Genomic DNA, 22,836 nt, shown 5'->3' with positions numbered 1-22,836 from the left:
AAGACATCCCAAAATGAAAATTCCTAGGATGATTGTAAACCAAATTATAGAACCATAAGTTCAAGGAGAAAATGCTCCAAGCAGCCAAAAAAATACAATGTAAATACCATTGAATCACAGTAAATATTATGTAGGACCTAGCAGCTTCTACACTGAAGGTATAGAGGGTTTGGAATATGATATTCAGAAAGGCAAAGGAGCTTGGATTACAACCAAAAATCAACTACCCAGCAAAATTTAGCATAATCTTTCAGGGAAAAACATGGACATCCAATGAAATAGTGGATTTCCAAACTTTCTTGATTAAATAAAGTGCTGAAGCAAAAATTTGCTCTTCAAATATAAGTCTCACAAGGAGCATAAAAAGGTAAATGGGAAAGAAAAAACATGTTATTCAACAAAATTCAAATGTTTACATCCCTACATGGGAAGATCACACTTGTAACTCTTGAAAACTTTATCTTTATTATAATATTCAGAAGTGGTTTACATAAATAGAGGGTGTGGGTATAAATTGACTTTTATGTGATGATATAAAAATTAATAGGTGAAAAAAAGATTTTCTTGGGAGAAAAGGAAAGAGGGAGGCAGAAAAGCATAAATTATATCACATAAAGAGGCACAAGGAACTATTACAGTAGAGGGAAAAAAGGGAGGCAGGTGAGCATTGTTTGAACCTTACTCTCATTGGGTTCTCAATTCTCAAGAGAGAATAACATACACACTCAGTTGGGTATAGAAATCTATATTTCCTTATAGGAAATAGGAGAAAGAAAATGGAGGAGGTGGATAGAAGGAAGTGCAGAAAGGAGAGAAGAAGGGTAAAGAAGAATGAAAAGGGAGTTGGGGTAATAGAAAGGAGAGCAGATTGAGGGAGGTGTGGGTCACAAATAATACACTGGTGAGGAGGGAAAAGAATAAAAGAGAGGGAAACACATAAACAGAGGGGGAAACAGGATGGAGAGAAAGATATTTAGTAATCATAACTGTAAATGTGAATGGGATGAACTCTACCATAACACAGAAGTGGATAGTTGAGTAGATTAAAAACCACAAACCTACAAGAAACACATCTGAAGCAGAGAGATATACACTGAGTCAAGGTAAAAGGCTGGAGAATAATATATTATATTCAGCTGAAGTAAAAAAAAGGAAGAGAAGCAATCATGATCTCAGACAAAGCAAAAGTAAAATTTTACCTAATTAAATGAGATAAGGAAGGAAACTACATCCTGCTTAAAGGTACCAGGGAAAATAAAGTAATATCAATATTAAATGTATGTGCAGGAAGTGATATATCATCCAGATACTTAGAGGAGAAGTGAAATGAGCTACATGAACAAATAGAAAGTGAAACTATACTAGTGGGGGCCTCAAACTACCCCTCTTAGAACCAGATAAATTTAACCACAAAATAAACAGTTAAGAAGTTAAGGAGGTGAATAGAATTTTAGAAAGGTTAAATAAGGTAGAACTCTGGAAAAAATTGAATGGTGTTAGAAATGAATATACCTTTGTCTCAGTGGAACACGGCATCTACACAAAAACTGGCCACACACTAGGGCATAAAAACCTCACAATCCAATGGAGAAAGGCCTAAGTAGTAAATGCATCATGATATAACAAAAGTTACATGTGATAAAGGGACATAGAGAGATAGACTAAAAATCAATTGGAAAATAAATAGTCTAATCCAAAAGAATGAGTGAGTCAAACAACAAAACAACCAATAAGTTCATCCAAGAGAATTACAATGAGTAGACAACATACAAAAACTAATGGGATGCAGCCAAGGCAGTCCTTAGGGGATTTTTTTTAATCTATAATGCTTACATGGATAAAATAGAGAAAGAGGGGATCAATAAATTGGGCATTAAACTGAAAAAGTTAGAAAAAGAACAAAAAAAAATCTCCAATTAAAGACCAACTTAAAACTTCTGAAAATCAAAGGAGAGATTAAGACAATTGAAATTAAGAGAACTATTGAGCTAAAAAATAAAACTAAGAGCCGGTGTTATGAGAAAAATTAAATTACCCTAGTGTTAATTTGATTAAAAAGAAGAAAACCAAATTACCAGTATCAAAAATGGATAGACTGAATTACTGTGTAGGGTGAATTCACTACCAATGAAGAGAAAACTAAAACAGTAATTAGAAACTATTTTGCCCAATGGTTTGTTAATATATCTGGCAATCCAAGTAAAATGGATGAATATTTACAAAAAAAAGTGAATTGCTCACATTAACAGAAGAAGAAATACAATACTTAAATAACTACATTTCAGGAAAAGAAATTGATTAAGCCATCAATGAACTCCCTAAGAAAAATTCTCCAAGTCCAAATGGATTTACAACTAAATTCTACCAAACATTTAAAGAACAATTAATTCCAATACTATGTAAACTATTGGGGAAAAGAGGCAAAGAAGGCATCCTACTGAATTACTGTTATAATGCAAATATAGTGCCAATACCTAAACTAGGAAAAGCCAAAACAGAGGAAAAAAATTATAGTCCAATTTCTCTGAGTTTACTTTCAAAAATGTAAACAAAATATTAGCAAATTAATAGCTTATTATGTGGATAATACCCTATTACTAGATAGGTTTTATACCAGAAATGCAATGCTGCTTCAAAATTAGAAAACTAACAGCATAATTGACTATATCAATAACAAAATGAACAGAAATCATATGATTATCTCAATAGATGCAGAAAAAACATCTTGATAATATCCAAAACCCATTCCTATTAAAAGCATCAGAGAGCATAAGAATAAGTGGAGTTTTCCTTAAATTGATAAGTTGCATCTGTCTAAAACCATCAGCAAACTTTATATGTAATGGAGATAAACTATAAGCATTTCCAATAAGATCAGAGGTAAAACAAAAATGCCCATTATTCAACAGTGTACTAGAAATGTTAGCTTTAGCAATAAAAGAAGACAAAAAATTGAGGGAATTAGAATAGGCAAGGAAGAAACAAACTCACTCTTTTCAGATGATATGAAGTTATACTTAGAAAATCATATGGAATAATATTGTTCCATAAGAAATTATGAGCAGATAGACTTCAAAAAAACCTGGGAAGACTTATATGAACTGATGCTGAGTGAAGTGAGCAGCATCATGAAGGCATTGAATACATAACAGCAACGTTGTGCTACAATTAACTTTGATAGAGTTAACTCTTCTCAGCAATGCGAGGATCTAAGACAACACCAAAAGACTCATGATGAAAAGTGCCAACCATATTTAGAGAAAAAACTATGGAGTCTGAATGCAGATTAAAGTATACCATTTTCTCTTTTGTTGTTGTTTGTTTCTCATGGTTTTTCTCTTTAGCTCTGATTCTTCTTTGACAACATAACAATTGTGGAAATATGTTTAATATGTTTGTACATGTACAGTCTATGTTCAGATTGCATGTCATTTTGAGGAGAGGGAGGAGAGTTAGGGCAAAAATTTAGAACTCAAAACCTTACAAAAGTATTTAATTAAAATTTTAAACTCCCATTATTTGGGACCTTTCTCTCCAAAAAAAATTAAAAAAAAAAACAAAAAGCCTCTGTCTTAGCTTTCTGAGGCCCATTGAGTGTAGGCCTTTTTGGTCTGATAGGCAAACAAATGACTGTTCCACCCACACTTTGTTTGGAAGTAGTAAGAGCTGTACCTAAGGTTTCTGTCTGGGAACCAAGTGGGCCCACTGCCTAGCAGAGTGTCACATCACAATATGAATGCAAACAGCAACCTATTTCATTCCCTAATCAAACACGGAATAAAAAAGTTAATGCATATTTACTTTGAAAAAAGCTGAATACTATCCTCATAATTATAATCATTCTATTATTCTTTTTGTTTAGTTTTCTCCCTTTGTGGAAAAAAAAACTGCTTGTTTTATGTCAGAAAAAAAAGATAAACAAAATATTTTCTCTGATTCACATAACCCCCCCCAAACTTCTACAAAACAGAAATTATATGCCAAACATAAATCAATTTCACTAGTCTCTGTGGTCTAGGGCACCCAGAATTCCAAAGAAGACAGAAAAAATGGAAACAAATGACAAAAACCTGAATGGATACCTATCTTGAGTTCATTTAGCATACTCATCTCCACATTGACTATACTACCAGCAGTGAGGACATACTAGCTGACCCAAGTATCAAATTATAGGCTTCCAACATCCAACTCCTTACCCTGGTCCCTTTTCCCTTTTTCAAGGGCCATGGAGATCCAGGCTCAAAGCTGCAAATATTTACTAAGACCATGGCAGTGCCTTGGCAGCATTCTGCACTACAAAATTCCCTGAAGGAAGATCAGAGACAAAGAGACATCTGGGATTGAAATAAAGCTCACATTCGGAATCCCCTTGACCTCCCCCTCAAAGTTTTGGTGACCCAAACTAGAGAAGTCAACCCCATAACACTAGTCTAGTGCTTATACCAGGCCTATAAGTTAGTGCTGAGACAGATACCTGAGGAATAGAGAGAGTGAGAGAGAACATAGTGTGTGGGGAGTGCTGTGTGTCACTCCACTAAGCCTGAGTGAAAGAATCCAGTATCCAGATGGAGTTCCTCAAAGTCACTTAGGACAAAGATTTAGGCTGGTGAAATATGAATTTCCCAGCATGAGAAGAGACTGTGATGCTTTGAGATCCAGCCTCCAAAGAAACAACATTCAAAGGGAAGAGAGTCAGAAAGTATACAATAGGGGAAAATAAAAGAGGGGTGGGGAAAGAACAAAATTACCAAAAATTTTGGGAAGAAAACTCAAAGACATTGAATATAAACAGATAAATCAACAAGGAAAATATTAAGAGCAGAAGAAATATATGACCTACAGAAATGATATTGTAAGTTTAATTATAATTAATAACAAGCACATTCTGTTAAAATCTCTATTAACCCAAATGCAACCTACATTAAAACTTCATTAACTAGATTATTTTTCCTTTATTCCACTTTTAAGGGAAAATTATAAAATGCCATATAATAGGCCAATATCACCAAGTTGATGCTGAGTGTGTTTTAAGCACTGTAGAAAAATAAAGGATAACTAGCCAGATAGCTAGCTAGCTAGATAATTTATTGTTTCTTATATTCCATACTATGTGATAAGTTCTGGGATACAAAAAAGAAGAAAATAAGATGGTCTATGCTCTCAAGGAGCTTATGTTCTAATGGAGGAAGCCAATGACTAAAGAAGTAGTAGGTGATAAGAGGGAGGAGGAAAGAGTAATTTACATGGGAGTAAAGCAGTCAGTTTGAAGTTGGAACATGCTGAAAAATGTTCCTAAAGGGAAGTACGCATCATATCTGAAACTTCTGATGATATTGAACTAGCTATGTAAGGATTCATCAATAATGGAGTCATTTTCAGGTTGGAATAATCCAAAATTGTACAGATTTTTCCAGACATATTATAATTCCTATGTCTAAATCATTGGTCTTGTTTAGCAGGCAGCAATTCTCAAAATAGAGACTCAACTGTATTCTAGCAGAGTTGCTCAAAGGTTGTGATGCAGTACAATAATGTTGCAGGACGATTTGGATATCATTGCCTATAAAAGAATATTTATAAATTATTCTGTGTATTATAAAGTTTACCTTCCCAGCATATGTAGAATGGTAAATATAGCATTTAAGTGATTGTAAATCAAATAAATGAAAAATTACATTTACATATGATATAGATAGATAGATAGAAAGACAGATAGACAGATAGATAGTCAGAACTTGAATTTACATCAACCATAGTGTTTGCTCTTATTAGGAAGGAAGGAACCAAATATAGTAGACACCTTCTATATGCCAAATGCTCTGCTAAGTGCTTTATAATTATTATGCCATTTCATCCTACCAACAACTCTTGAAAATAGGTGCAATTATTATTCACATTTTACACTGAAGAAACTGAAACACTCACAACTTAAGGGACTCATTCATGGTCATACGATGAAAAAGTATCTGGAGCTGGATTTGAATTCATCTTTCTGAAGCCAGGCCTGACATTGCATCTGCTGTACAAACTAACTGCCCTCAGTTAGTAGGGGAAACATGTGAGCCTCTTGACTCTTTCATATTGGTGCCAAATTAGGTGGACTATAGGCTTCAATTCTTCAGTGCAAAGAATATAGTGTCACGAGTAAAAACAAACAAAAGTTCAGAACCCTTGAACTGTAACATCTTGAATCATCAAATATTAAACTGCCTTTACTATACTTACTAAGGCAGGAAAACTAACTCATAACCAAGAACGATTTTCACTGAAACACGGGAGAATGTGCAAGGATTTTAGAGATTTTGTTTCATTTCTTCATTTATAGAAAAGGAAAACTTAGGCCTTGCCAGGTTGAATGTTCTCAATTACCCATCCAAGTGTGGCAGTGATGAAACTTGAACCCATGTCTTTGGTCTTCAAATCTATCACAGTGCAAAAATTGACTGCTTCATCATTAAAGGAATTAAGAAAAAAAAAGTTTTTGTTAAACCTCACTTGAAAACAAAGTCAGTTAACCAGCATCCTTTTTCTTTTTCCAGAGCATTCCAATATCACATAGTACTTTTCTACTAAGGAAATTACAACTTTAGTGGCTGTATTATTTCTGTTTCATTTAAAAGGTTGAGATGAGAGGATGTTCTTTTCAACTTAAATAAAGGAAGGAGAATTCACAGAATCATACAAAAACTGAAAGTGATGCTAAGGGCCACCTAGTCCAGTTCCCTCAGGTTAAGTGAGTTTCAAGGTGACACAGGTAGAAAGTAGCAGAACTAGTAGTACCACCCAGAGAATACTACTCCACCCTAAAACAGATGAAGTTTGGTAAAAATAGGATAGTTGTGGGATAGCAATCATTGCAGCCAAATTAACCACAGGGAAATCTAATCCATGTAAAGAATATTCCTTTAACAGGTCAAAATAAGGCCACCATGTAAATTATCATAAATTTGGCTCTATGACCCACTGTGCCTAATACACATTAGTTATTCAATATATATTTGGATAAATGAATTCTCCCTCCAGCTTTCACTACAGGGACTGATTGTATTTTTGGGGCATCTTCTCACTGTTTGGGAAAATTCTCTGAACAGTGCAAAATAGTAGCACGTATGACACAGGGTTGTTGTGAGGATCAAATTAGATAATTCAACCAAAAGGCTGTGAACACTTTAAATTATTATATAAATCACAGTTATTTTTACCTCTCAGATTTTTTTCATAATTATTTTGGAAAAGGTGAATTTTTCTCAAGAAATAAAGATGTGGTGTCTTCCTTATCTGAATATTTCAAAGTATTCTTTTCTCCCACCCATTGTAGATAAATCCATAATGCATAGTTTATATGTTTTGAAAAGGTTTTAATAAGTTCTGTTATATTAAAAGGAAGCAGGTTTGAGTAAGAGTTCAGTAGGACAAATTGAATGACAGTTCAGGTTTCCCAGCAGAAGCTAAAGAAGTTAGAATAGAATTTATCCATTGTGTGGTATGTGAATCATTCATATAGCTGTGAGTCACCAAAAAAAGAATGGATCAGAAGAGACAGCAGCAAATGCCCTCTGCTTATAATTCATTCCCAGTCCTCCCCAATCAGAGAATATAGAAGTCATAGACAAGGACGCTAGGTAGAGAAATATTATTTCCTTATGAATTTTAGAATGCAATCAATTATTGTCAAAATAAGTGCCTGAATAGTCATAGAAAGAGTGATCTTTCTGGCTTAATATAATCTCAGATATGAATAGCCTACTTAAAAATTAACTTTAAAATCAGCACTTAGGTATTTAAGAAGTTAATCTCTATGTTCAACTTCAGAATTAATCTTTGATGCTCTATAGTGCAAGAAAAGATAGACAAAAGTACAATGCATAGAAGATACTCTAGGAAGAATTCTAACCAGAAGAGGTTATGATTATTGTAAGTTGTACTGTAATTGTAAAAACTATTAAAGAGTTTGGGGAAAGAGTAATTGACTTGGAATCAGGAAACATGGATTCAGTTCCTGGGTCTGCAACTTGAAGTCTATGTGGACTTTGATAAAGTTCTTCAATCAATTATTTGCATATCTTTAAAATGTGGATAACAGTATGCACATTATCTACCTCCTAGGGGTTTTGTAAGTACTAAATATAATCTTCAAATATTCTGTAAACATGTTTTATAAAAAGGTAACTTTATGTACCAAAGGTTACATAACTATGGCCAACTTGACAGATAGGTGGTATAGTGGATAGAATAGAGGACCTGACGTCAGGAAGACCTAAGTTCAACTTCAGTCCCAGACCATTGTTAGCTGTGTGATCCTGGGGAAGTCACTTAACCTTGTTTGCTTCAGCTTCTTCATCTGTAAAATGAGCTGGAGAAAGAGATTGCAAACCACTGAAGCATCTTTGTTAAGGAAACTGCAAATGGGGTAACAAAGAGTCTGACATGACTGAAAAGACTAAATAAAAACAAAAATTGAGAACTTCAGCTATTTTTCATGTTAGGTATATCCATGAGAGAGAGAGAGAGAGAGAGAGAGAGAGAGAGAGAGAGAGAGAGAGAGAGAGAGAGAGAGAGAGGGAGAGAGAGAGGGAGAGAGAGAAAGAGAACAAGACAGTACCCTCTTGGCTGAAGTTCTCATGGCCAAGATACTAAGGATCAGAATGGTAGTTGCAGATTTTCTGTACTACTCTACTTGCTCCATGAGTAATGAAAGGGATACAGTGTGTTGCAGTCTGAGGTCTCTGCCAATGATAGGATACCAAATGAATAAATCCTGGTTATAAGGATATCTTTAAATATTAGGGACACTGCTGAACTAAGAATACGATATGCCACGAGGATTAAGGAAGACCCTGTTCTAGAGTTTTCTGAATCCTGTATCCAATGATTGCCATTACTAGATATAATGAGTTGAACATGAGTTGGGAAATGTGCTATATTTCTTATGTTTCTTTGCCCGATTACAGGAGTGATCACTAGCAAATGAAACAATTGAACTATGTCTTTCCTGAATCTCTTGTATACAGAGAATGACTATCTAGTATGTAGTATGCTCTGTGTAAAAGAGGTTATAATTGCATATCCGTGCAGTGTATTTTTTATATTATGAAGTCTTTATTCCTTTTATTATTTCAGCCAAAAATATAAGATTGTAGTTAACTGTTTGCATGGTAGTACTGACTTTATTATACTAGTCATATGACTAAGAATCAGTGAAGTATAACATTTGAGGAAGAAGACAAGGTGGGAGGTCTCAGACCTATTCTGATTGGGAAAATCTGCACTCACTACACCTTTTAAATTAATAAGAATTCTTGGACAAATATTGAGAAATGGATTTAAAGGGAGAAAATCAGCAACTCACTGAGAATGATAGGGAGATTGTACATTCTCCCCTCATTAATGTAGAGCATATATAACCACCAGGGTCAGCATTGGATTTTTGAGAAACAGATTCTTTTTGATGAATAGAATTAGGTTATCACCTAGCAAATCATCATGTTGGTTAAATTTAGATGAAAGGAATTCTAAAAATGTCAAAGAGCTACATTTTCAAAATAATTCTAATTCCATCTGCAACTTCACATAAAAATCCATTATCTCATTTATTCTATCTAGTTTATTCTTAGTGTAAAAGCCTCAGAACAATTTAGACTTCAAGATAAGTTAAATCCACAAAATTATTTTGTCCCGTTGACTTCAAAATCAAAGTTGTGCCCACCCAATTGGAAGGGTATAGATTCTGATGGCCATTTTCTACTGATAGACCAACAGGGAAAGCACAGCTACAGGGATCAAGCTCTGTCGGGTTTCCTGTGTGTTCCTTTCCCATAAAAATAAGTAGTCCACTACTACCACTATAATTTGTATTACCTCATAAGTAAGACGAAGGGCAAATACATAATTTGTTCTATTCTTCCAACAACTCTATTGATTAGCAAGATGAACATTAGTCAGTCTTGCATATTTTTCTATAAACTACCTCTGACATTCCAAATCTCTTAAAAGGTAAGACAATATATCTAATTTATATTTTCATTTGTAATTTATTTCAAAGATAACTCAATAATTTCTCTGTATAATTTGGAGCACTATAGATTAATATCTACTGATAACCTCCATTTTTCCATATTAGAAAATGGAGGTCAATGTAACCTGTCCAAGGTCATCTAGTTTTCTTTCTATTATACTACTCTGTCCAATAGAGATCTAGGAAAATATATATCCTTCTTCTACTTCCAATATCCTAAGGTCATTATTGAAAGTGTTGATTAATTAAATGGTGCTGGAGAGTTACTTTAGAAGATCAGAAATAGTTGGGGGGGTTTCTTCCTCCTTTCACTCAGGTAATTTATAGAATCAATCAGACATTTAGTGTGGTGCAATAGAAAGATATTCAGTTTTAGTGTTAGGAAGAATTGGCTTCAAACCCACATGTATAAATACTGCCTATGTGACCCTAGACTAATCTCAAAGTGGCCAAGGCACCTCCCTAATGCTATATTATATATGCTTCATTTAGTAGAGGCAATTTCCTTAGCATTATTTTCCTAAACCAGCAAAATCATAGATCCATATCAAATGAATTAATACAAGAATACAGTGCTGAACTAAAGTTAGATTTAAAAATTAAATCCATATATAGTATTAGAGAACAATGTAGTATAGAAAGTACTCATCATGGTGTGAGAGTATTACCAAAATTAATATGTCTATTTTCTATGTGTTACCTTACCAGGCAGGTGCACTCAATACAGAGTAAGTCTGTTCGCCCAAAGGAGCCAATCAGGAGCCTGCAGTGAGTCAAAGTTTTTCTCATTCCCAAATACATTTTCTGGTGTTTGCTGGCTGACCTTGATGACTTGTGAACCCCACACTGGCCTAAACTATCCTTTTGGTTCAACTGTTCTTGCAAAACATCTTGCTTCTGTGTCCTACCTGTTCCTGGGAAAAACTGTCCATTCTTTGTTCCAAGCCCTTCCTGAACCTCTTCTTCATGTTTTTCAAGCACAAATCTCTCCTACCTCTCCTGGGCTGGGGATTCCTTTGTTATTTGTGTTGAGATGCCTCAGCACTAGTGCCTGGTTTTCCTCCTCTGCTCTCAACTCACTTTGGATTACTCTGGATTTTGAGGGGTGAGCTTTGCCTGGTTGATACTGGAGTCAAGAGAACCAAGTTTGCTTCTTCTCTTTGACGCTTTTTAGCTTCGTGATACTGGGCAATTAACGTATCCCTCTTCATCTCAATTTTCTATTTTAATGTCAGAAATTCAAATAATATGAGATGGCAGAATATAGGCACCAACTTAGCTAAAGTTTCCCAACATTTTCCTTCAAACAACTTTAAAATAATGCCTAAAATTGAATGTGAGAGCAGCAGAGCCAATAACAACTGAGAATGAAGGGGCAGCTAGGTGGTGCATTGAATAGAGCACTGGCCCTGGAGTCAGGAGGAAAGTCACTTAACCCCAATTGCCCTGCCTTCCCCTGTCAAAAAAAAAGTCAGAGTGAGACATTTTTTAGTCCAAGAAAACTTAGGAAGTCAGCAGGGGAAGTCTGTGATGCTAACATAGGGAACAGAGCAGAACACAGAAAACAGCAGAAGTAGCAGTGCGTGTCAGAGGAGGCAGTGGGAGTGGTGTTAGGAGCTTTTAACCCAGAGACAGTAAAAGAATAAGACAATTGGTCAGAAAAAGATTATAGGGTACATGTTGCTGATACTAGGTGTAGCCTACACTGATTGGCAACTATGTTGCACATATAAAGTTCTGGGTCACACCTCCAAGGTAAAGAGGAACCCTTTTATTTGGTCACAAGGGAACAGGAGTCTTGGTCATGGTTCCAAGTTAGAGAGGAGTGCTAGAAGTTGTGGCTACAGGAAAACAGGGGCCCTTCCTGGGTAAATCAAAGAGTACAGACCGGGATACCAGAGATAATAGTTCCTTGTTTTTTGTTTGTTTATTTGTTTGTTTGTTTTATTATGTTTTGTTTTGTTTTTTTTTTACAGGGGGGGAAGGCTGGGCAATTGGAGTTAAGTAACTTGCCCAAGGTCACACAGCTAGTGTCTCAAGTATCTGAGGTTTGATTTAAACTCAGGTCCTCCTGACCCCAGGGCCTGTGCTCTACTCACTGCATCACCTAGCTGTCCCTCAGAGATATCACTTCTACCCAGATCAGAACCACCTTTGAAGAACCAAAATATTGCAGGCCCCCAGAAATACTTCTGAAAATATCAGTCCCAGAAGCTTGAGAAAATGCTTCCCCACCACCAGGTAAGCAGAGTCTAACCTTAATATAAAATTCAAAATCAAGAAATAGAAAAAAAAGAGCAAACAACAACAATAGAAAGAACTTGACCACAGAGGGGGGAAAAAAACTACTACAGTGGTAAGGAAGAGTGTGGCACAAACTCAGAAGAAGACAACATGAAAACAGCAACAAAAAAATCCTCCAAAAATTCCAATTGGACACAGGTTCTTTAAGAATTCATGGAAGAATAAAAACAATAAGAGTTGTAGAGGAAAAATGGGGAAAAGACATGAGAGTAATACCAGAAAATCATGAAAAGAGAATTACCATCTAAATTAAAGAAGCACAAAAATACTGAAGAAAATAATGACTTAAAGAACAGAATTGGCCTAATGATTAAAGAGGCACAAAAATTCATGTAAGAAAGAACTCATTAAAAACAGAAGTGGTAGGGGGTGGAGCCAAGATGGCAGCTGGAAAGCAGGGACTAGCATGAGCTCCCTGCCAAGCCCCTCCAAAAACCTATAAAAAATGGCTCTGAACCAATTCTAGAACTGCAGAACAAAATAGCAGAGAGAAGCAGGGCTCCAGCCCAGGATAGCCTGAATGGTCCCGGGTGAGGTCTATCTCACATGGAGCTGGGAGCAGAGTGGAGTGGAGTGGAGCAGACCCCAGCTTGAGTGGTGCGGCCCAACCAGACCAGGAGCTGTGTGGAGCAGGCCCTAGCACCCTGAATCAGTGAGCAGCGGCAGTTACCAGACTTCTCAACCCACAAACACCAAAGACAACAGAGAAGGTTAGTGGGAAAAGCTACTGGGGAGAGAGTTTAAAAAGGATTTCGGGGCCACCGCCCTGGGGGCAGAGGAGGTGGGGCAGCTACAGAACTACAGCTGCAGTTGCTTCTGTCCCCAGGCCCACCTGGTGGGAGGAATTAAGTGGCAGATCTGAGCAGCATTGCAGAGCCTGCTGAAGATCTAAGTCCAGTCCGGGTTGGGGGTTCTTGGGGAAGGAGGAGTGCTGGTGTGGCAGAGCTGGCACATCCCCCCAGGCTTGGAACATAGTTCTCTTAACTCTACAAGCAGTCATACCCCGCTGAAAAACTCAAGGGTCAAGTGAGTTGGCTGGGAATATGGCCAGGCAGCGAAAACACACCCAGATTCAGTCCCAGCCTCTGGACTTCTTAGGGAAGGTGGGTGGGAAGGGAAGAGGGGACAGAAAAAAAAAAAAAAACAACCCAGAAGTGGCCATATGGAGAAAGAGGTACAAAAGCTAACTAAAGAAAATGATTCCTTAAAAATTAGAATTGTGCAAGTAGAAGCTAATGACTCCATGAGACACCAAGAAACAATAAAACAAATCAAAACATGAAAATAATGAAAAATGGTGAAATATCTCATTAAAAAATAACCTCAGAAAATTTAAGACTTAATGGATTACTTGAAAGCCTTGATCTAAAAAATAACCTAGGCATCATCTTTCAAGTAATTATCAAGGAAAACTGATTTTCTCTTCTTGAACCAGAGGGTAAAATAGAAATTGGAAGAATCCACCTTCTGAAAGAGATCCCAAAATGAAAACTCCCAAGAATATTATAGGCCAATACCAGAGCTTCCAGGTCAAAGAGAAAATATTTCAAGCAGTTAGAAAGAAACAATTCAAAATGCAGGGATCCATAGCACAATCACATAAGATTTAATTGCTTCTAAGAAGCAGACTGTTTGGAATATAACATTCAGGCAGGCAAAGAAGCTAGGATTACAACCAAAAATAACCTATCCAGTAAAACTGAGTTTAATTCTGTTGTTAAAAAAGTGAACACAGAAATAGAAGATTTTCAAGCATTTCTTATGAAAAGACAGGAGATTAATAAAAATCTAACATTCAAACACAAACAAGAGATATAAAAAATGTCAACATGAAAGAGAAGTAATTAGTGACTCAATAACCTTCAATTATTTGCATTCCTATATGTAAAAATGATTTGTATAACAACTGAAAATTTTATCATTATTAAGCAATTGGGAGTCCACATAGACAAAAGGCATGTAAATGAGATGTTTATGATGGGATCATCTTAAGAATAGAGGTGAGAAAAATAGATGCACTAGGAGAAGGGAGGAAGTCGTAGAAATCACTATGGATTAGACTTGAAAATTAAAACAGTTGTAAGCTCTGAGATACCTCCTCATATCTATCAGAAATAACAAATGTTAGAGTAGATGAGATAGATTAGGTATATTAGTGCACTATTTTTGGATTTTTGAACTGCTCTAACCATTCTGGAGAACAGTTTGAAACTCTGTCGAAAGGGCTATAAAACTGCATATCCTTTGACACAACAATGTCACTGCTAGGTCTCTACCCCAAAGAGAGCAAAGAAGTAGTAAATTATCTATATGTACAAAATATTTATAGTAGTTCTTTTCCTGATGCTTCAAAAATTGGAAATTAAGGGAGCTGGCCATCAATTGGGATTGATTGAATGAGCTCCATCACATGATTATAATAGAGTACTACTGTGCTACAAGAAATAATAAAGGGAGAGGTGTCAAAGAAACATGGGAGCAGAACCAGGAGATCATTGCATACAGTGGTAATGTTATAATAATGATCTTATATGAAAGACTTAGCTACTCTCTTCAATACAATGATCCAAGACAATTCCAAAGGAAACATGTTGAAAAATGCTATCTACCAGCAGAGAGAGAATGGATTAACTCTGAGTGCAAATTGAAATATAATTTTATCACCTTATTTTTCTCTCTTAATTTTGTAATATGGTTAATATGGAAGCATGTTTGCATGATTTCACATGTATAAATGATGCCTTTTTTCCTGCCTTCTGACTTGGTGTGGGATGAGCAAAAGGGACGGAGAGAATTTGGAACTCAGTATTTTAAAAAGAATTTAAAAATAATAAATTTATAAAATACATATGAACTTAAAATCAAATGGACCACATGAACACAGTAAGCCTTTAATAATTGCTTGCAGAATGCATGACTGAGTCTTACACATCTTCAAAAATTCAACCTAATCCAATGTGATTTCCAGAAATGTCTGACACAAGAACAAAAAAAAAATAATCAGTAGAACCAATTTAAAGTAAGCAAACAACAAAAAAGGAATAATGACACTTTGTTGTCTCTCCTCACATTGTTGTTGAAAGAAAATCTCACTTCAAACCTTAAAGAACTATGAAATTATGATTTCTTGTTATTGGTTTGAATAAGTTGTTTAGATAGAGGCAGTATGCTATGGTTTATAGAGTGCTCTATAGTACAGAGTACTGAACATGAAGTGAAAATCTGGGTTTAATACTGCTTCAGATATTTATTAACAAAATTATCTTGATCAAAGTATTAATATATCTGAGCTTTCATTTCCTCACATGCAAAATGATGATAATAATATAGTTTACATGCGTGTTAATGAGGTTCATATAATAAAATTTATGTAATGGGCTTTGCAAACCTCAATGCAATATATAAACGCAATTATTGACATTATTATTATTATTACACTTTATTATCTTTAACCCACCTTGATCATGATTTTTGCATTTGTATATCCCAAATGGCCTGTCCAATTGTAAATGTGAGTTGTGCAAATTATATAGATATAAATTGATAACAAAATACTTAGAAAATTATTTACATTTCTAATTCTATATCCTATTCAACTGGAGAAAACCAGGCTGAGTATATGTCACCAGTTACTCAGGCCTTCCAGTGGAGGGTGACTTCCTCTAAACTGCTACTACAATGATGTTACAGATAGAGAACAGTAAGAAGGGGAAATGTCTGGAAAATTAAACTCGAATAAAATGAATATATCTACAAACATTGCAATTTTATTTGAAGAATTAATTCCCCTCTTGATGAATAATAGAATCTTGAATATTCTCTCACAACTTTTAACTGTGAGAAAAAGCCTTCTGTTTTTGTTCGGAAAAGCCAAGTCATCCTGTTGATGCCAATTTCAAAATGGTCCTATTAAAATCTGTCCTTAGAAGAAAGACGACTTGTAAGAGTTATATTTCGTGCATTTACAGATTGAAAAAAATAATATCCTGCCTCTTATTTTCCCTCCTTAGTTACTTTCATCATTATCTTCCTGAAAGATTTGGTCTCTCCTTTAAGCCTTAGAAATATGATTATAAACCTTTTCAATCCATTTTTTTCACTGAGTTTATGTCTGAAGGGATCTTCAGTTTCATCTATGGCATGGAGATTTTATGTCACCCAAAGAAATAAAATTGTGTGATAGCACGTGTTCTATCTATTTTATATCTGAAATAAATACTACCTAAACTTCAAAACATCTAAAAGTTACTATAATCTGGATGACAGCTTTGCTTCTAAATATCATAACCCTGATATAAAATAAAATGGTTTTACATTTACAAATGCTAATTCAGAAAAAAAAATACTAAAGGAGAAAAACACTTCTATTAAAATGCTGTAGAAGAGTGAAGGATGCTTGGGCATCAGTTAGGCAGAAAAACTTGTTTAGGGAAATACCAAGAAAAAAATTATTTGAAGAACATATTCTCTTCTAACATATTAATTAGTATTTTCCTTTTTTCACTGTTAGATGAGCAGATATTGATAAAGATACGGTAAGATATACTCATGTTAACAGATAAATATTTAATACTTATTACTATATTCAATTAATAAGGAACCACTAAGCACACTATCATAATTGGTGCCAATCCATAAATTTCTAATTTATTTTTGGAAATATTTTGTTTTTTCTTTACAAATTTTTAAAAATAGCACAACACAGTAGTTGCCTTGCCTCAAGTTTCTCCCCACTTTATTCCATCTTCTGTTATTATTTCCTGTTCTCAAACTAGTTCTTTTTTAAATTTAATATTGTATTTTCCCCAATTACAAAAGAGTGACAATAATAAGACAACATACCAAAACTTACGGGATGCAGCAAAAGCAGTTCTTAGGGGAAGTTTTATATCTCTAAATGCATGTGTGAATAAAATAGATAAAAACAAGATCAATGAAATGGGGATGCAACTGAAAAAAAAAACTACAAAAAGAAGAAAATTGAAAATCCCCAATTAGACACCAAATTAGAAATACTGAAAATCAAAGGAGAGATCAATAAAATTGAATTCAAGAAAACCTTTGAACTAATAAATAAAGCTAAGAGCTAGTTTTATGAAAAAATATCTAGAAGCATATGAAAAAAATTGCTCTGATTCATTATTCTTTAAAGAAATGCAAATCAAAACAACTCTTAGGCACCACTTCTCTCCTGTCAGATTGCTTAACATAACAAAACAGGAAAATGACAAATGCTGGAGAGAAAGTGGGAAAATTATTTTAATTTCTTTTCATTGGAAGTGAATTCACCCTTTTCATTTTTGATACTAGTAATTTGGTTTTATTATTCTTTGTGTGCTGGCAAAAAATTTGAGATCAAGGGGATGCCCATCAATAGGGTAATGGCTGCACAAGTTGTAGTATAGGAATGTAATGGAAAACTACTGTAGTATAAGAAATGGGGAAGACACAGAATTTGTAGTGCCTGGAAAGACCTACCTGATCTGATGCTGAGTGAGAGGAGCAGAACCAGGAGAACATTATACACAACCACAGACATACTGATTCTGTATTGACTAACTTTTTTTTAATTTTTATTATTTATTGATTTAATATTTTTAGTTTTCAACGTTGATTTTTCACGAGTTTGAATTACAAATATTTTCCCCATTTCTACCCTCCCCCCCCACTTCAAGACGGCATACATTCTGATTGCCCCATTCCTCAGTCAGCCCCACTCCACTCCTGTCACTGCACTCACCCTCATCCCCTTTTTCCTTACTTTCTTGTAGGGCAAGATAGATTTCTATGACCCATTGACTATGTATTTTATTTCCTAGTTGCATGCAAAAACTTTTTTTTTGAACATTGGCTTTTAAAACATTGAGTTCCAAATTCTCTCTCCTCTTCCCTCCCCACCCACCCTCCCATAGAAGGCAAATAATTCAACATAGGCCACAGGTGTATCATTATGCAAAACCCTTCCACAATACTCATGTTGTGAAAGACTAACTATATTTTGCTCCTTCCTATCCTATACCCCTTTATTCAATTTTATCCCTTGACGCTCTCCCTTTTCAAAAGTGTTTGCTTTTGATTACCTCCTTCCCCTGTCTGCCCTCCCTTCTTTCACCCCCTCTAATTTATCTCCTTCCTCATTCTTTCCTGTGGTGTAAGATATCCAATTTAGTGGGTATGTTATTCCCTCCTCAGGTCAAATCCGATGAGAGCAAGATTCACTCATTCTCCCTTACCTGCCCCCTCTTCTTTTCCAATGAGCTGCTTTTTCTTGCCACTTTTATGTGAGATAATTTCCCCCATTCTATCTCTCCCTTTCTCCTGCTCTCAATATATTCCTCTCTCATCCCTTAACTTTATTATTTTAATATCATGCCATCATATTCAACTCACTCTTTGCCTTCTGTCTATGTATGTGTGTGTGTACATATGCATGTATATATCTATACATGTGTGTGTATATGTGTATATATGTATATATATATATATGTGTGTGTATATGGATATGAATATGGATATAGATATAGATATAGATATAGATGTATATTCCCTTCAGCTACCCTAATACTGAGGTTTCATGAATTATACACATCATCTTTCCATGTGGGAATGTAAACAAAATAGTTCGTCTTTAGTAAGTCCCTTATACTTTCTCTCTCTTGTTTACCTTTTCATGCTTCTCTTGACTCTTGTGTTTGAAAGTCAAATTTACTATTCAGCCCCAGTCTTTTCACTGAGAAAGCTTGAAAGTCCTCTGTTTTTTGAAAATACGTATTTTGCCTTTGAACATGATACTCACTTTTGCTGGGTAGGTTATTCTTGGTTTTAATCTTTGCTCTGTTGACCTCTGGAATATTATATTCCAAGCCCTTCAATCCCTTAATGTGGAAGCTGCTAGATCTTGTATTATCCTGATTGTGTTTCCACAATACTCAAATTGTTTCTTTCTGGCTGCTTGCAGTATTTTCTCTTTGATTGGGGAGCTCTGGAATTGGGTGACAATATAACTAGGAATTTTCTTTTTGGGATCTTTTTCAGGAGACGATCAGTGGATTCTTTCAATTTCTACTTTACCCTCTGGTTCTAGAATATCAGGGCACTTCCCCTTGATAATTTCTTTAAAGATGGTATCTGGGCTCTTTTTTAGATCTTGGCTTTCAGGTAGTCAAATAATTTTTAAATTATCTCTCCTGGATATATTTTCCAGGTCAGTGGTTTTTCCAATGAGATATTTCACATTGTCTTCCATTTTTTCATTCCTTTGGTTCTATTTTATAATATCTTGATTTCTCATGAAGTCACTAGCTTCCACCTGCTCCAATCTAATTTTTAAGGTAGTATTTTCTCCAGGGGTCTTTTCGACCTCCTTTTCCATTTGGTTAATTCTGCCTTTCAAGGCATTCTTCTCCTCGTTGGCTTTTTGGAGCTCTTTTGGCATTTGAGTTAGTCTATTTTTAAGGTGTTATTTTCTTCAGTATTTTGGGGTCTCCTTTAGCAAGTCATTGACTTGTTTTTCATGGTTTTCTCGCATCTCTCTCATTTCTCTTCCCAATTTTTCCTCTATTTCTCTAACTTGCTTTTCCAAATCCTTTTTGAGCTCTTCCATGGCCTGGGACCAGTTCATGTTTTTCTTGGAGGCTTTTGATGTAGGCTCTTTGACTTTGTTGACTTCTTCTGGCTGTATGTTTTGGTCTTCTTTGTCACCAAAGAAAGATTCCAAAGTCAGAATCTGAATCTGAGTCCATTATCACTGTCTGGCCATGTTACCAGCCAACTACTTGACCCTTGAATTTTTTGTTAGGGTATGACTGCTTGTAGAGTAGAGAGTACTTTCTCCCAAGCTTAAGAAGCTGTGCTGTTGTTTTGAGAGCTATTTCTATACAGTTAGCTCTTCCACACCAGTGCTCCTCCTCCCCCAAGAGCCTCCAACCCAGACTGGACTCAGATCTAAGCAGGCTCTGCACTCCCTTTGGCATCCACCACTTAATTCCTCCCACCAGGTGGGCCTGGGGCCTGAAGCAAATGTAGCTGTAGTTCTGTAGCTGCACCTCCTGTGCTGCCCCAGGGCAGTGGCTGAACCATGAATTCCTTTCACTCTGTCCCAGCAGCTTTTCCCACTCACCTTATCTGTTGTCTTTGGTGTTTGTGGTAACTGGTAACTGCCAGAGCTCACTGATTCAGGGCACTAGGGCCTTTTCTGCCCAGCTCCTGGGTCTGGTTAGCTCAGGCACAGCCCATGCTTGGCTCTGCTCCCTTCTGTTCCAAGCTCAATGTGTAGACCATACCCAGTAACCAACCAGGCTGGGCTGGGCTGGAGCCCTGCTTCCCTCTGCTATTTCATGGGTTCTGGAGTTCTAGAATTTGTTCAGAGCCATTTTTATCGGTGTTTGGAGGATCTGTGGTAGAGTCCTAGGCAGGTCCCTGCTTTCCAGCCATCATTTTTGTTCCACCCCCCATGATGACTAACTTTGATTGGCTTGGCTCTCCTCAGCAATACAAGGCTCGAAGACAGCTGTAAAGGACTCATGATTGTAAAGATAGCTACATCCAGAGAAAGAACTGTGCAGTATGAATGCAGATTGAGGCAAACTTTTTGCTCTGTCCTTTTTTTTCATCTTTTTTTTCTGTTTTTTTTTTCTTCTCTCTCATGATTAATTCCACTGGTCATAATTCTACTTGGCAACTTGACTATTATCTAAATAAGTTTAATGTGAAGGTTTATGTAGAATCTATAATAGAATTCCTGCCATCTTGGGGAAGGTGGGAGAGGAGGGAAGGGAAGAAAATTTGAAATTCAAGAACATGTAAAACGAAGTGTTACAAGCTAATATTAAAATATCTAATTTGAAAAAAAGAAAAAAAAGAAAATCCATATTTTGCCTTGGAGTACTATACTCAGTTTTGCTGCATAGGTGATTCTTGGTTTTAATCCTTACTACTTTGACCTCTGGAATACCATATTACAAGCCCTGTGAGTCCCTTAATGTAGAAGCTGCTAGATCTTCTGTAATCCTGATTGCATTTCTACAATACTCAAATGTTTGCGTTTTTTTTTTTTCTGGCTACTTGCAGTATTTTCTCCATGACCTGAGAACTCTGGAATTCGGTGACAATATTGGTAGGAGTTTTTGTTTTGGGATCTTTTTCAAGAGGTGATCGGTGGATTCTTTCAATTTCTATTTTACCCTCTGGTTCTAGAATATCAGGACAATTTTCCTTGATAATTTCTTGAAAGATGATGTCTAGTCTCTCTTTTTGATCATGGGTTTCAGGTAGTCCAAAAATTTTTAATTTATCTCTCCTGGATCTATTCTCCAGGTCAGTGGCTTTTCCAATGAGATATTTCACATTGTCTTCCATTTTTTCATTCCTTTGGTTCTGTTTTATAATTTCTTGATTTCACATAAAATTACTAGCTTCTACTTGCTCCAATCTAATTTTTAAGGTAATATTTTCTTCAAGAGTCTTTTGGACCTCCTTTTCTGTTTTGTTAATTCTGAATTTCAATGCATTCTTCTCCTCATTGGCTTTTTGGAGCTCTTTTGCCGTGTGGATTAATCTATTTTTTTAAGATGTTATTTTCTTCAATATTTTTGGGTGTCCTTTAGTAAGTTGTTGACTTGTTTTTCATGGTTTTTTTTGCATCACTCTCATTTCTCTTCCCATTTTTTTTCCTCTACTTCTCTTACTTGCTTTTCCAAATCCCTTTTGAGCTCTTCCATGGCCTGAGACCAATTCATATGTTTCTTGGCAGCTTTCAATGTACACTCTTTGACTTTGTTGACTTCTTCCAGCTGTATGTTTTTATCTTCTTAGTCAACAAAAAAAGATTCAGTAGTCTGCAATCTTTTTCACTGGCTGTTCCTGTTCCCAGCCAGCTATGTGACACTTAAGCTTTTTGTCAGGGTATGACTGTTTGTAGTGTAGAGAGCACTTTGTCATAAGTTTTGGGGACTGTGCTGCTGTTTTCAGAGCTACTTCTACTCCACAGTCTCCACAAGCTCTGTCACTGCAGCACTCTTCCTCCCTTAAGAACTTCCAACCCTGACCACGACACAGATCCAAGCAGGTCAAAGGAAGAAAACCTGCCTCTGCACCAGCAAAGCACTCCCTTGCACTCCCTCTCCAATCTGCCACTTGATTCCTCCCACCGTGTAAGCCAGTGACTCTGGAAGCAGCCACACCTGGAGCTCTGGAAGCAGCTACAGGATCTTTCTGCTGCTACTGCCACCACTGCCAGGCCAAGTCTGGTGCAGCTGGAACTAAAGCCAGACCACTCTTCCCCTAATCCAGTAGTTTTCCCACTAACCTGCTCTGTGGTCTTTGGCGTTTGTGGGATGAGAACTCTGTTAACTGATACAGCTCAATGATTCATGGCCCTCAGGCCTGCTCTGCGTGACTCCCATTCTGGTCGGTCCTGGCGCAGTCCATGCTGGGCTGCACTCTGCTCCCAGCACCATGCAATCATCCAGACTGAAATGGCCTGGAGAACTGCTTCCCTCTGCTACTTCGCTGGTTCC

Source organism: Trichosurus vulpecula, chromosome 7, assembly GCF_011100635.1.
Source record: "Trichosurus vulpecula isolate mTriVul1 chromosome 7, mTriVul1.pri, whole genome shotgun sequence".
In the NCBI taxonomy this organism is placed as follows: domain Eukaryota; kingdom Metazoa; phylum Chordata; class Mammalia; order Diprotodontia; family Phalangeridae; genus Trichosurus; species Trichosurus vulpecula.
Note: the sequence above shows the minus strand (reverse complement) of the source record.